This window comes from Oxyura jamaicensis, chromosome 4 (assembly GCF_011077185.1).
Source record: "Oxyura jamaicensis isolate SHBP4307 breed ruddy duck chromosome 4, BPBGC_Ojam_1.0, whole genome shotgun sequence".
NCBI lineage: Eukaryota > Metazoa > Chordata > Aves > Anseriformes > Anatidae > Oxyura > Oxyura jamaicensis.
This window is the reverse complement of record NC_048896.1, coordinates 66,083,030-66,097,780: the sequence shown is the minus strand read 5'-3', so window position 1 is coordinate 66,097,780 and position 14,751 is coordinate 66,083,030. Positions and strand designations below refer to the sequence as shown.

At 43.0% G+C, this 14,751-nt stretch overlaps 1 long non-coding RNA gene across 2 annotated transcripts in view; it reads left to right on the top strand.

Moving 5' to 3' along the window:
- Positions 1–3,552: 3,552 nt before the first annotated feature.
- Positions 3,553–14,751, top strand: part of LOC118165750 — a 212,985-nt gene continuing 201,786 nt past the window's right edge. Inside the window, exons 1-2 of one of the 2 annotated variants that reach the window (XR_004750221.1) lie at positions 3,553–3,692; positions 4,896–5,008. This is a non-coding gene — a long non-coding RNA (uncharacterized LOC118165750). Of the gene's footprint in view, positions 3,693–4,027; positions 4,196–4,895; positions 5,009–14,751 lie in introns of those variants that run through there. The other variant, XR_004750222.1, reaches the window with a different exon arrangement.

The window sequence follows — 14,751 nt, the reverse complement described above, 5'->3', positions numbered from 1 at the left end:
AGGAGGCAAGGCGCTTGTCGGGCTCCTGTGCTTTTCGTGAAGTCGCGTGGAAGGTTCTGCAATCCGTTCCCGGAGTTCCTGAGGGGAGCCGCTGCAGTGAGGAAGGCGCTGCTGCCAGGAAAGGGCTGTGGGCTCCCAATCTCCTTATTCCTAGCTAATAATCCTGTATTTTTCCTCACAGTCTGGGGAGGAGAGCCTTGTGGGCTGCTGTTTGGGAAAGTGGGGGTTAGCAATCTTGGGAACTGGTGACCTATTGTACAGAAGCAAAGGCAATTGAAATGGGGTAGATAGACAGCCTGTATCCCAATACTAGAGATCAGGAGCCTTTCTATATCATACGGTATAGTTAGTAAAGAACAGATTTATTTTATGCTTTGTGTTCAGCGTGAAATAGGTTATCTCTGCCCAATGTTGTGTAGTGGCTTTACTGATGCAAAGAAGCCTGAAGAATCTCGATTTTCTGCTGTGGTAGCATTTCATTTTATTGCTGCTTATGTGTTGTGCTGTGGGATAAGTGAGGAAGATTTGTGTGGAAGAACTTCACCCTCTAAAGTTGCTTTTCAGATACTTAATTTTCATAACCATTTTTTTCCTTATTATTTTTCAGTGTTCGAGCAGAATCTGTGTAAGGGCCTGAGGGAAGGAATTTCATCCCTGTCCAATATGCTGTTCCAGTATCAGTTTTCTGTTGTGGGCAATAGTAATTCCTAAATCCTAAATTAACTCGAGCAGGTGTGTAAATCTTGATGCAAAAAGCTGTATATAAAATCTTTACTGCAGTGGTCGCTCAAGAAAAGAAATTGGCACTTGTTTATGGCTTTTGGTGTTGGTGGGTGTAAAAGCTGTTGAGGCTGTTCTTATTTTTCTGATGTGGCCATATCCCCCTTTTTTTTTTTCCTGGTTGCCCAACTGGCAGTTTAGTCAATCCATTACACAGAGGTCAGAGAGTAGTGTCTGCACGTGAAATTAACTGATGTAGCTTCCTTTCAAGCAGCTTTTTGTTTCAAATGTAAGCTGCTGCTATGCTATGTTCAGGGATCTCTGGTCTCGATGTTTGAGATGACCTCAGTGCTGCTCCAGTAGGTAAGGAGAGCTCATCCATGTAAAACGACTTCAATTAATACTTAATTATATGAGGTGATGCTTCTGCAAGAGTAAGCTATCCCAAGGCATTTACAACTACCCATGCCTAGTTACACTACATAGTTTGTGCTGATGTAGTTGGATGTTAGCTACTACAAATGCAAGAGTTAAAAGTCAACTGTTAATTGATGGGTCTAGTATGTCTTGTGTGTGCTGCAACCTTGTTGTAAGGAGGATTAATACATTTAGAAAAAAATCTCAATTTTTTATGTTCAAAAAATTCTCATTTTAATGGAAGTCGAGTAGTTCTACTTTAACATTCTTATTTAATCCTAGGATGTTTCTTTATGTTAGACTAAGGTTTAGATATTTTCTTCTATTTAAAAAGCATTAATTCCTGGCTGCCACTGAAAGGATAATTTTTTTTTGTAGTTGCTTGTTTCTCTGGTATAATGCACCAGAAAAAAAATAAAAGCACAGGGAAGTGCTGTCTTGGGATCTGCTGCCTAAAGTAAACAGACCAGGTAGATACTTTAAGAGTATAACAAGCTCTAATCTAAATTGTGAGAAACAGTTGCCCATGCTTGTTAGAGTAGCCCTTCAGGAATGTTTCTTGTAATTTCCATCTTTGTATCTGCAAGTGAGAAATATTTTGGAGTGAGATAAAGTTCAAATTTTGTGAAGGGGTAGCATTATTGTTCTTGTTCTGCCAGGGAAATGGAGTCAGGGGGAAGGAGAAGACAGCAGCACATTTATGTACTGAGGTTTGATGAAAGGAAATAATTATGACTCTGTGAAGTGTCAGTCATTCAGTCTCTCTTTGTTTTGACACATTCAATTCTTGTGATTGGTGGTAAAGAAGATGAGCGTTAGGGAGATGTGAAGCAAAAAAATTTAATGGGGGGAAGCAAGGGGAGGAAAAAAAAAAAACTGTCGAAGACAATTTCTGGCAGGCAGTCCGGTTCCTGGTGCAGACAGATTGGCTGATGTTGATTGTTGACAGCTTCTGCAGCTTGCTAATTACAACTGTAAAAAATTCAGGTGAATGACAGTAACTTGAAATGTTAATTCTGCCTTTTTTTTTTTTTTTAGTTTGCAGCTGCAACTGTTAGTTGGCTACTGCTGTAATTGATGGACACTGGCAGTTGCTTAGACAGATGGAAATTAATACTTGTGTTACCGTTAGAACTCGCTTTCACAGTCACGTTTTTATTAGGTTCCTGCACTGAATTAATGTGCACACAATGATGCGTAGAGAAGGAGCAGACACAGCTCCTACCTGAAGCAGCAGCACTGCATGTCTCTGAAGGGTGCATCTGTAGGCTGTGGTAAAGATAGTGGGACTGCACCAAAAAAGTGTTGTTAGCTCAGATGCTGAGGGCTGAACCACCCTGGAGCTGAGCAGGCAGTTCTTCAGGCTTGTGATTTATCCCAGTAATTTGGCTGGCTTTGGAAGAGCGGATATGGATGTGGGGAGGAGATAACTGTGCTGAATGGTCCTCCACATGAAATGGGTTCAGTTTGGAGTAATTTTCCTTTTCTAGCACTACTGTCTTAAATCTGATGGATGCATCTTAAAAAAAAGTCTTAAAGTGTAGTAGTAGTGTGGGTTCTTCCACTGGAGTTAAAACTCTGTCAGGCATGGAAGGGGAAAAACTGTGGAACAAGACAGAATTGTCATGCCTGTCTGCATTGAAGGCATGTGTATTGAAAAAAAACAAATGCTTTCCGACACCACAATTAACAAAATATGCTCTCTTATGTCAGAAAGCTGGGAGGTGTGAACTCTGAATAAAGAAAACTTCCCTGCAATGGCAGTATTTCATGTAGGCTTTTGTGTGCAGGCTGTTTCTGGATGGTGTTCTTCCATAAGGGAAATAGTTTCTCTATTTCACCTGGCCTTTTACTTTCACAAAATTTGAAGGCTGTTTATATAGACAAGATTATCTTGTGTCCCCAAGCCTCCAAGCCTGCATCAGGAGGAAGCAGTGGAGTTCTTGACTCTGTTACTTTTTTGTATGGCCAGAAAATGCTTGAGTTGGTGAAATATTTCTTTTTCTATGCTCAAATGAATTGAGAAATTAACTTGTATTTTTTTTTCTTTTTTTTGCATAGGTCATATGCAGGTAAGAAGGCATTTGTTTGGTTTTGGAGTTGTTTTAATTATACCATACAGGTAAGTGAAATATGCCTGACTCTTTGAGCTGGGACGGTCATCTTAATTTTTTTTGCCTATTTTTTTTTTTTATATTAAGGTCAATGTCTGTTGTAATGCAGCTGCTATTTCTGTTAGACCTGTGCCCCTTGAGTTGCATGGCAGTTTATTCAGGAGACCATCTGATTTTGCTTCCTGCTTTCATGTCCCTATGTAGGTGTGTCTGAGTTACTTAAAGTAGCAAGTTACTAAATTTGTTTCAGGCTCTAAAACTTCAGTGTTTTAAAATTTCCTATTTTTCCTACTGCAGTTAAGAAGGCTTGCTCACTGTAATGCTCTGAGAAGTGTTACCTGGATGAGAGTTTGCAGCTGAAGATGTTGCCAGAGCTTAGAAGAGAGAATTGCTTGCATTTGAAGATGATGGAGCCGTCGATCCACACTAGAGCTTGCTAGGGTAATGAGTGCAAGAACTGGCCTCGTACCTTCTGAGCGTGAGAAAAAGCTTAGATGTTCTTCAAAAATTGCTGTAATATTGTGGGAGCCTTTTAAGACTTAGTTGATGGCAACGTGATTTAAGTGGATCAGAAATGCAGCTGTGATCTTAACTGTTGTCTCTTGAGTTCTAGTTGCCTATGTGTCATGTGAGTTGCAAGTGACTACAGTGTTGGCTGAAAGGAAAAATGCCTAGAGGTAGCATAAATAAAAGCAATTAAGAATGTGAAATACAGCACAGAGGAGAAGTAGCAGTGAGGTGAGGTTTTGATAAGTAGAGGAGTGGTGTTGTGTGGAAGAAACTACGAGAATTCCTGTTAGATTTGAGAGTGGGCCTGCTTTTGTGGTGTGCTGGTTCAGGTAGAGTCATGGTTGATGTCACAACCGACTTGCTTCAACCTCACAGGGCTTGATGCTGACAGCGTAGTCCCCCAGGACTTCACCTCTCGGAAAGGACTGAAGTGAGTCAGTATACACAGATCTCTCCTCACATGCATTGAGGGAGCTCTGCAGAAGCATTGGTGTCCTGGTTTCAGCTAGAACAGAGTTAATTTTCCTCCTGGTAGCTGGTAGGGTGCTATGTTTTGGATTAGGATGAGAAGAGTGCTAATAACTTGCTGATGTTTTAATTGCTGCAGAGCAATGCTTACACCAAGCCAAGGACTTCTCAGCTCCTCGCTCTGTCCTGCCAGCGGGCAGGCTGGGGGTGCAGCAGGAGCTGGGAGGGGACAGACTCAGGACAGCTGACCCAAACTGGCCAAAGGGGTATTCCACACCATCTGATGGCACGCTGAACAATATAAAGGGGTGGCTAGCCGGGGTGGGGGGGGCAGCTGCTCAGGGACAGGCTGGGCATCGGTCAGCGGGTGGTGAGCAATTGCATTGTGCATCACTTGTTTTGTACACATTATTATTAGTAGTACTATTATTATTATTATTATTATTTTCCTGTCTTAATAAACTGTCTTTATCTCAACTCACAGGCTTCGCTTTCCCATTTCTCTCCCCCATCCCAGAGAGGGAGGGGGGAGGGTGAGCAAACGGCTGTGTGGCGTTCAGCTGCCAACCGGGTTAAACCACAACTGTTGGTCAAACAGGTTGGATAATTTCTGAGTAGGAAAGCTCTTAAATTCTGAGTCACCTGAAACATGTTTTATTTTAACAGTTTCCGGACTATAGTGCTTCAAGTCGGCAAGGAAGAACCTTCATTGCGTGGCATTCAGCGATAGCGACAAAGCAACTCCCTTCTTTGGACATGTTCTTGAGCTGTGTGCAGAGGTAGGCTGGCAGAATGGATAGCAGCTCAGCTCTTGGTGCAGGTACTGGCTGTTCTCTTGTTTGTGTGGAGAGAGGTCATGCACATACAGGCCTCTCTCCCCTTCTGCCCTGATCCTAAGCCTCCTCTGACCAAACAGGTGCCTCATCTTAAGATCTGCCAGGTGTGGCTGACTGGTAGTTGTGACCTCAGAGCTGAAGTGTAAACAGCTGCTAACAATTTCTTCACTGGGCTGGTTAGCAAAGCTTTGCTGTAAATGTAACTGTGCACTTGCACGCGGCACAGGAGATGTTCGTGGGCTAAAGGTAGGATTGTGTTGCCCGCTGCTGTGCCAATTACTGGATATTAATGGCAGGATAGCATGCATATGCCTAAACTGGGAAGCAGAAGGTTAATAGACGAACAGCACCAGAAGATCCCATTTATCAGTTTCTATTTATCTCTCCTTGGGAGGTGGCAGGTTTACAGTAAATACCTTCTGTCCTCCTAATTTCCTAATGATGGGGATAATGATAGAGAATGGTGAAGTCATTAACTGGGACAGCCTCTGTGCATCACTCTGTCAACCACATCTCTCCAAGACCTGCGATGAAAAGTGATGGGCCCCAGCTGTTCACCAGATTCTGTTCCCCTCCCCCCACTCCCCATTCTCAACTCCAGTTGCAGGTTTAGCAGTTGAGAAGGGAAAAAAATAAAAAAGAAAACCCACAAACAGAAAGACAAAGGGCCAGTCCCTTCCTGTGCTGGAGCCACTCTGCCCCACGCTTTGTGTGCGTGCGGCAGAACCAACCTGGTCCCATTACAGAGCTCTGGGTGTGGTGCTAGCCTTGGGCATAGTGGTGTTGTGCAGATAAGGAGCGAAGAACCGGGGAGAGCAGTGGCTTGCTGAAAGGAGCAGAATGCAGAAGCAGGTTGTACTTTTAGGAATGAGGCACTGCATTTCCATGGTGCTATCTTCTGCTGAAGAACTTGTTAAAAGTCTGTAAAAACGTTCAGTGTTTCTCTGTATCTGAAGCATTATGCTGGAGTACTGATGTGTTCCAGTGTCTACACAGTGGTGGGGCAAACAGTTATCAGAGTTGCCATATACTGGGGATAGAGCCTGGCCACTGTATTCTCTTTGTAGTTCTATTTTAAATCCAGTCTTTGAATCTACAATTTCAAGACAGAAATATGCCCCTGGAACATGAGATAAACTTTACATAAAAATTTACTTAAGTTTTTTCATTGAAGAGCTTCACTTTTTTCCGTGTCATGCCTTTGTAGCTGACTCTGAGTTTTTCATTGTATTTGTTTTATATGTGGACCAAGGCTGTGCCCTAATCACTGATTTCAGAGGGTAAAGAGTGGCTTACCATTTTTTAATGGGTGTGTATTCATCCAGGGAATGTATTGGTGATTTATTGCCAGCCCTGTTTAAAACACAGCATTCTTCGTTGGTGAGGAGAGGAAGAAAGTCCCCACTGTGGAGACAACTGGGTTTTCTGTGACAGTGGAAGGGGAGAATCTCACATATACTTGCTCGGTATGCTCGTGGTTTTCTGGTAAATCTGAGCATGTGTGCAATCATCAGCAAAGCTCCTTGGTTTGACCTATTTTCTAGTAATGTGATAGTTCTCCAGTGAGATGTTTTTTTCTTAATTATTTTACTTAACTCCTGAGCTAGTGCAATAGCTTTGTTACTGTATAGCAAAACCACAGTCACTTGCAGTGGCCCGGAGTACAGTGTAATACAACAGAGCTGGCTAGGCATTCTGCAGGTACTTGCCACCTTCTCCTCTTCTTTGTCAGCCATTTGCAGTGGCTTCAGCATGGAAATCTTTTGAAAAGAGGGGCCTGTCTGCAGTGAGGTTTTCCTATTGCATCTGCCATTTGTCAGGCTCATAAAAGAACTCTTGAGCTGTGGGAGCTTTGTATTAGAAGGGTTCATTAACTTTCAAATGTTTCAATTGAGAAATTTCAGAGCTCTCAGCAATAGACCAAGGTGGCCAGCTCAGCCAAGAGCGTCCCCTGACAGTCAGGTACAGATGTGATTGCTAGTCAGAGAGCTGTAAGAAACCTAATAGTGTCCCAGAAAGTGTCATACTTGAGCTGGAGAGGCTTAAACCAAATAGCCCAGAGAGACTGTAAATAATTTTTGTTGGGCTTTAACAGATAGCAAGGCAGAGGAGCCTTTAGCCTGCAGTATGCCAGGAATTCAGTCTACAAGGTTGTAATGCGTGTGGATCCCATCCTTGTGTGACTCATCCTGTATGTAAGCTGCCCTGGAAAACATGACAGGAGATAGAAAAACACAGTTATGATGAGATAAAGTACTCCACTAGCCTAATCTTGAGCAGGTGACTAACTGTTCTTACATGCTTCAAGCCGGGATGGGTTGTGGTGGTATAGTGAGGTGCCTTTTCTGAGTTCTCTCTCTATAACTGCTGTATCTGAGCAGAGAGAAAGGTTAAAAATGAAAGGCAGTGAAACAGTTCTCTCTTTGGGGAGGTGTGGTGTTACCCATTTAATGCATTAGAAAGAAAAGATTGAGTTCCCTAAACACTTGTTCTGCTTTATCTTTATATGCTAGATGCTACTCTGGGCTGTATGGATACACAAGGATTTTTTCATTGCTCCAAACTAGTCTGGTGGCTAGCTATACGTCAGGAAATCCTTTAAGAGCTCTGACTTGTGTTAACCAGCTCTGGTGTCCCTTGGCTATTAACTTTATTTTGTACTTTCAGATGGTCACAGCGCTTTAGGCCAGGGAAAGTGACGTTTGAATTTCCTGTGTAATAATGCAGGTCACTTTCCTTACTTGACTACCCCAGCGCTGAGGCCCAGGGTTCCTGTTTGCCCCAAGTCTGTTATCTAGCCTTGGTTTAGAAATGTGAGGGGTGTGCTTCACAGTGATTGCAGCCATCCCTTGAGCAAACTTCGGGGCCTTTTGCAGTTACTTTGCGGTGTCTTGTCAGGCTACTTTACAGTTAGCTGCCCTTGCCTAGCTTTTCCTAGCTAACACTTGATACGAGTGAAATGAAGCTCTAGATTTCAGCCCTGTTGTGTTACTGTGGTTCCCGTGAGAGCTCCTAGAGCTCCTAGCTGAGATGTAGAATATGCCTAGTTGTTCATGTCATAACTTCCTCTGGTCTGACTATTCAGTGTCCAGCAATAGAAGTGCAGCAGTCCTGGGCTAGGTACAACAGCATCAGCTGTTTCTGTGGCTAGCCTCTTAGCTTTGACACCTCAAGCATGACACAAATCAGGCTAAACAGAACAAGCAATATTAAACATCTGTTGACTTCTAAATAAGGAAAATCATATTAGTCACTCTGTAAGCAATCTGCATGATAATTTCAAGAAAACACAAGGTGATTTCTTTCAGAGGAAGAAAGAGCTGATGTATCTTTTCTATGCACATGAACTAGCTGTAGAAAAGACTAAAGAGCTGAGCACAGACAGAAGTCTTGCTTCTGTGAAGTAATGTTTGTTGGAGAAAAAGAAGACAAGTCAAATTGCCTACCATTGTGGAAATTTGTTCCAGATGTGTAAAGTACAGCATCTGCAGCACTAAATCTTGAGGAGTATGGATGCTGTTACAGATATTGCTGGTCAAGTGAAAGAAATGTCACTGGAGCATTGTAATATGTCTCCAAAATAATTTTTTCAATTATGTGTAACATACAGCAGTGGATGACTTAAAAAGTCATCCTAGCTGACAGCACAAAGGCAGCAAAATTTTATACTCAAGTCCATTTTTAAAGGTGCAGAGTGTACACATTAACCCTCTGTCTATAGATAGTTCAAAGAAGAAAAAAGAGGCGGTTTGCAGTGGACATTATGCTCTTCTTTCAATTTGTCTAAGCTACTTTTATTCCAGAACTGGCTATTACATGCAGTCAGAGCTTCCAAAGGGAAATGTAGCAATGCATTTCTGCAGACTGTTATGGGTGGATCTAATGTTTTGCATTGATTTCAGTGGATTCTGGAAGCATGTTCAAAGTGAGTTTTTAACAGCGTTTTTCCCTTCCAGAATAAGATCAGTACTGATCATATTTTAGCATTCCCTTGGCTCTCTACATAGTCTCTTGGGAATCCACAACTGTCAGCTGAGGAGAAGTGTTTGGAACAGGGTGAATACAAATGCTTTGCATCAGTTGAGTTAAACATCAGGTCAGTGGCTGTCCAGCCTGCATGTATACCAGAGAAAATTTGGTCTTGTTCATGTGATCACCACGTTGTTAACTGAAGTATTAACAAGTTGGTGTTTTTGTACTGTCCTGCCAAGGGCATTATGGAGATCACGAGCCCATTGTGTTAGCTACTTAACAGTATTAAGGCTTCTTGCTCACAGTCAATGACAGTAGGGAGTGTGAAACCATTGTTTCTTTGCAGAGAGGAAACCAATACTGCAGGCAGAGCATCCAGCTGGGGCAAGAAGATCTGTAGGTAGTGGTCAACAGCGTAAGCAACTGTATGGTATGAAGTTCTCCCAGGGCTTGCATGCTTATTGGTCGTATTACATTGTGGACAACTCAGGATTGTGGTTATGCTTTGTGGATAAATAAGAGCCTCTCTGCTCTGCACCCACGAATCCATCACAAAACACAAAAATGACAAAATACCATGCTGCTAGAATACTGTGATGGGGTCACAGGCCCAGCTAAAGAAGATCACCTTGTATCATATTTCCGTGTGACAGTTGCCATTGCTGTCGTGTGTACTGTTCCCCTCTGCAGTCCAGAGGAGGACCGGTTTGTGCTGTAGCCTGGGCAGGATGGGAGCTGTGTGTTGTGCCAAGTGCAGGCAAGTGAATGTGGCTGGTCTGCCTGCATGCAAGTCTGTAACAGACTTGAGAGCCAAGCCTTCTTTTGTTCAAGATACCATTTTGTTTGAAACATGGTGCTGGTTTTGGCCAAGTTCTTACACAGCTGCTATCTGTGTAATAGCTGTCAAAATTTTCTGGAGGAGATGAACCCGTGAACTGCTGCAAAGAATTCCGTTCCTTTAGGGTATGTTAATGCAACTGAAAAGTAATCCATCTTAGGTTTCAAGTCTTGTAAAGGAAACTAGAAAATGTACAGCTTGTTTCCAAAAGGTTGTGTGTGCCCATGTGTGGGGATGGGAAGGAGGAGAATGTCTGTTCAGTCCATTTATTTTCCAGGTACACCAACTGGAAGGATTATTCCTCTGGCTTTCTAAGATGCTACTACTATGAATTGAAGTCCGTGGTTTGTTTAAAAAAAGGCAGCTAGGTATTGTGTGTATTACCACTGACTGCCTTTGCTCAAAGGGAGTGTGAAATGCTGTATCTGCCATGGCACTAGGATTGGGCGAGGGGATTCTAACAGCAATAGGGAATCTAGGCATTGACTACCTGTCCTCCAGAAGAGCACTGTTGAGTTGTCTTTTCATATGTAAGAAATCCCGCACCTGCTTATTTTGCAAACCCCTTGGTGCGATCCCTTCCTCCGCTACCCTTTGTATTTTCTCCTTAATATCCTTAATGTTAGTTATATGGTATTGATCTTGGCATTCACCAATTGTTTTGTTTAGTGTTTTTACTATCACTATATTTTTCCAACTCTCGATTTAGTATTTCCCTGCCTTTCCTTGCCCTTGCTAACAGCAGAAACCCATGCAGTTCTGTTATCATTTTTCTTCCTATAAAGCATCTATGACATAGGGACCTTGAAGCCAGGAGTTGAGGCCACAATGCTCAGCAGACTGTATGTATAGCTTTTTCAGGGGTAACTGCTGTAAAAAATCAGCAACACCACAGTGCAGAGTTAAGCCTGCCTCTTTGGAGTTTTCTCTTATTCATGTAATGTAATATGTGTTCACATATTCAGTCAGCCAGAGTTATTTTGCCTGGCTACACAGGCTAAATTTAAGACCCACACTGAATGTTTCTGTCACTTTTGCTGTTCTGGCCACTATGCTTAATCAAAGAGCTGGAAGGAAAGCTCTCATTAGAGAAGGTTTTTAGTCATACACAAGCCTATGCTGGGCTACTGGAGGCTTGATGGAGCTCTTGCTTCTGGTTAGGGTTAGTCTGCTTGGCCTGATCTAGGCCCTAGGCAGAACGAAGAGAGAGCAGAGGAGGCTTTGGTGCCGGAGTAAACATGATGGCTAAAGGTGAAGACAATTTTGTTCCTGAGGCTGGTGCTCTGAGCCTGAGGAGCTTAGCCTGCTGTAGCAGCCAAGTGCTGTTGTATGCTGTGATAAGAGAGATTGTTGCAAACATCTAGGTGAAAGTGGGAGTGAGTAGAGTGAAAAGGAAATCTAAACTGAGATGAAGGGGAAAGAGGGAAGATGAGTGGAGTGTACTTGAGATGTCTGTCAAGTTACCTGTAGTGTTCCTAGCTTGGTGACCAGGCTTTGTCAGACCTGTCTCAGTCAGTATGTCCTGTCAGGAATCAGTGCAGAGATGAAGGGACAGATGGGAGAAAGGAGACAGAATATAAGAGAGTACATGATCTCACTCAAGGGATGTGTTAAACTTAAGTTTTTGTTAATAGCTTCATAGTGTGTTAGTGGCTGACCTTGCAGTGAGGATTTCTAAGTACTTTGCCTTTCTTCTTTTCCTTTGCTTTCTGCTTTTTATCTTAGAGTAATAAAGATGCTCAGCTCCAGAGAGGTCCTATAGGAATTGAATGTTTAAAGCACACAGCATTGCTCTAGGAGGAGAAATGGAGGAAGGAATGTGAATAGGAAGGGGGAGGATACCTGTCAGGAACGGTTTTAGGACTGATCAAAGCAGGATGGAGGGAGAGGATAGTCTTTTCCTGAACACGATCATCTTGTCATTTCAGTAGGCTCTGTCCTGACTCAGAGCTGTGCATCAGTGCTGGGAACAGTGCGTGTTATGTATTGGCCTCTACTCAGAGGTGCTGATGTCTTGCAGATTGAAGGGAAGGACCAATGGCTGTTCCTGCTGTGCAATTAAGAAGGGCTACAGGTTCTCTCTTGTTAGGGGAGAGGGCTCTGCCTGCTTTGCACTACAAGGCTGGGAGCAGGAATGGACTGGAACTCAGATTGCTACCAAGGCAGCAGTAAAAGGAGTAGCTCACTGCTACTTCTGATCATGCTGTGTCTACTTTGCCTCGGGCTCGTGTCTACCAGAGATGGTTCTGTGTGAGATGGGAGCTGGGGCACTGCAGGAGAGGATAACAGAGGGGTTAAAGAAAATGAATGACAAAATGACCAACAAGGGGGGAATCCATTTCTAGTTCTAGGGTAAAAGCTGATCCGCACCAGACCAATTACAATTCGGTGCCTTTTGTGAGTGTGCAACTGGGGATTTGAATCAGAAGGGTTCCTAGTGATGCTTTTAATTACAGTATACAACTTAAACCCTGTGATAATGGCAGGAGGAGTAGACAGGCAGCACAGTATGAGTGTGAGAAGGTGCAGCTGGGAACAATGTGAAGTAGGTAACTGCCTTTCTAATATTTAGTCACAATCTTCCTGTGCTGCGACGGGTCCCAAGCACACAGCAGAACTGTCCAAAACTTAGGGTTTTTCTGTCATATGTCTTCTTCATTTCTTTTTACATATCAAGGGGACAGGGAACTTTGTTTTGATGGCAGAGGCTCCTCAGACAAGCTGTCTGGATTGATCTATACAGATGACTTTGTGCTAGAGATGGAAGGTGTGGCTGAGCACTGAGAGGAAGCTCTGGAGGCCTCCTGGGAGCACAGCTCATGTTGGTGGATAGGTCTGAGCCGAGTGAATGATGGCCTGTCAGACACAAGGAGAGTCTGCTACGGAAACCTCCTGGGAGTTGTTAAATACCGAAGGGCCTTCCTGAGCTCAAGAAATTCTGGGGCTGCAAGTTGATAGGGGCTGGAAGAATGTTTTGACTGTGTTGCCACATGTCTACTTTCTTGTACTCTCTCCAAGGTGTCCACTTCTAGTCTCTGTCACAGCACACCAGGCGAGATGGCTCTGTGATGTGAGCTACTGTGGTTGTTAGGAGAGCTGCTGCAGAAGTGATGCATGTCTGAGGTAGCTCTGAGTTCTTAGCTCAGTATGCATGCACATGGCTTAGTGATTGACCTAAATATTCCTGATTTACTCATTTTTTAAACAGAGCAGAGGAAGCTGGGGTTTGCTGGGGTTGTGTAGGAGGGGGCAGACAAGTTCCTTCCCATTACACTTGTACACAAGCAATTCAACATCCTTGGCCAACAACAGTGCTAAATTTTGGTTAACAGTGGCCAGACAGAGTGGACTATTTGAGCTAGTGGATAACTCCTTGAGTATGCAGAACTTGACTGAGGTATCAGAGCTGAAGGTGAAGGTAATGTGTCATGTTTCAGTACCTAAATGACTCAGGCAGGCTTGATTCAGTGCTTTGTATATTCTGGTTATGGCTTTGTCTCAGCTTTACTTTGAACTCACATGGCTCACCTGTTTGCTAGAAGAGTTAGGTCAACAGTACTACAGCTTGTTCCGTGAGATATTTATTCAGTGCTTATTTATGAGTGTGTTGTGAGTCCTGTGCTAGTGCTCTCCAGTGTCTTCCTGATGCTGTCTCCAGCCCTACTGAAGGATGGGTTCCTGCTCCATTTAGCTCCACAGCGATGTATTCCTGCAGAACAGGTGAAGGTGCGTGTGATCATAGAAACGTTACTCTTCAAGTCATTGGAACAGTGCTTTTGCTGAGGATCTAGTACTTGGTGAAGCAATGGTTGTGGTATTCCTCTGTAGGATACCATAGCTTGTTGTAGGCAATCATGCATGGAAATAACCTTGAATATACAGCCACTATATATCTTCCAAAGAAGTGTATAGCACGAGCATCCTGGAAGGTCCTAGTGTAGCAGGGAGATGGGCAGCAGAAGGGGCTGGCCATGGATCCAGGAAGAGAAATCATTTATGATATATATATGATTATATAGGTAAGGTAAGGTGTGGATGGGAGTACTCAACTGCTTTATACATAAGTTTGCGTACCTGTTATAAGGGTATAGTGGCTGTGGCTTTGCATTTTCCTCTTTGACTGAGTCCTTAGTTGTCTGGTCTGATAGGCCTGTGAAACTTCTGAGGAGAAGACTGAATTAATTGCTGGGCGTGCAGGAGGTGAAAAGGCCACGAGTAATTCAGTGTTGATCTAGGTACTGCTGCCGTTGTTGGTTTTCATTGGTTTTCTACTCTCTGTGTGAGACAGTTTTCTACCTGTGTTAGGTCTTGATTTATCCTTCGTCTGTGAAAACACCGTGCATCCCACCCCCATGCTGCTGTCAGAACAGTAAAGCAGTATGAGATGATTTTGTATCATGTATCAAGAAAGGTAAAAAGTATCTTAAGTGACAGGCATTAAATCCAATAAAAAGGAGACATTCATCATTCATGCGCAGTCATATTTTCTGTCATCTCCTTAGACTGCAAAAAGGTGCTCATGGTAAAGCTTACTTAAAATGCACTTAGTCTTTTCTTGTTGACATCTGGGATTTTTTTTTCAGCTTAAGATCTCTTAAGTTACAAGGGCATGTAAGGTTTTAAGACATTATTGAGAAAATTGGCAATGCCAAAAAAATATTTTTTGGTGTTTGAATGTGTATGTTTATCTAAATAGCTACGTGTAAGAAAAGCAAGGATAATTCTTAAATTATGGAAAGGTTAGAGGGGAAACTGAACAAGGCTATATTGAAGTATTAGTGTGGTAAGTAATGAAGTCGCAAATAATTGGTTGCCTAAATACCATCTCTGCTAAGATGTATTTTCCTTTGGATATATTGTAAATTAATGTTTTCAT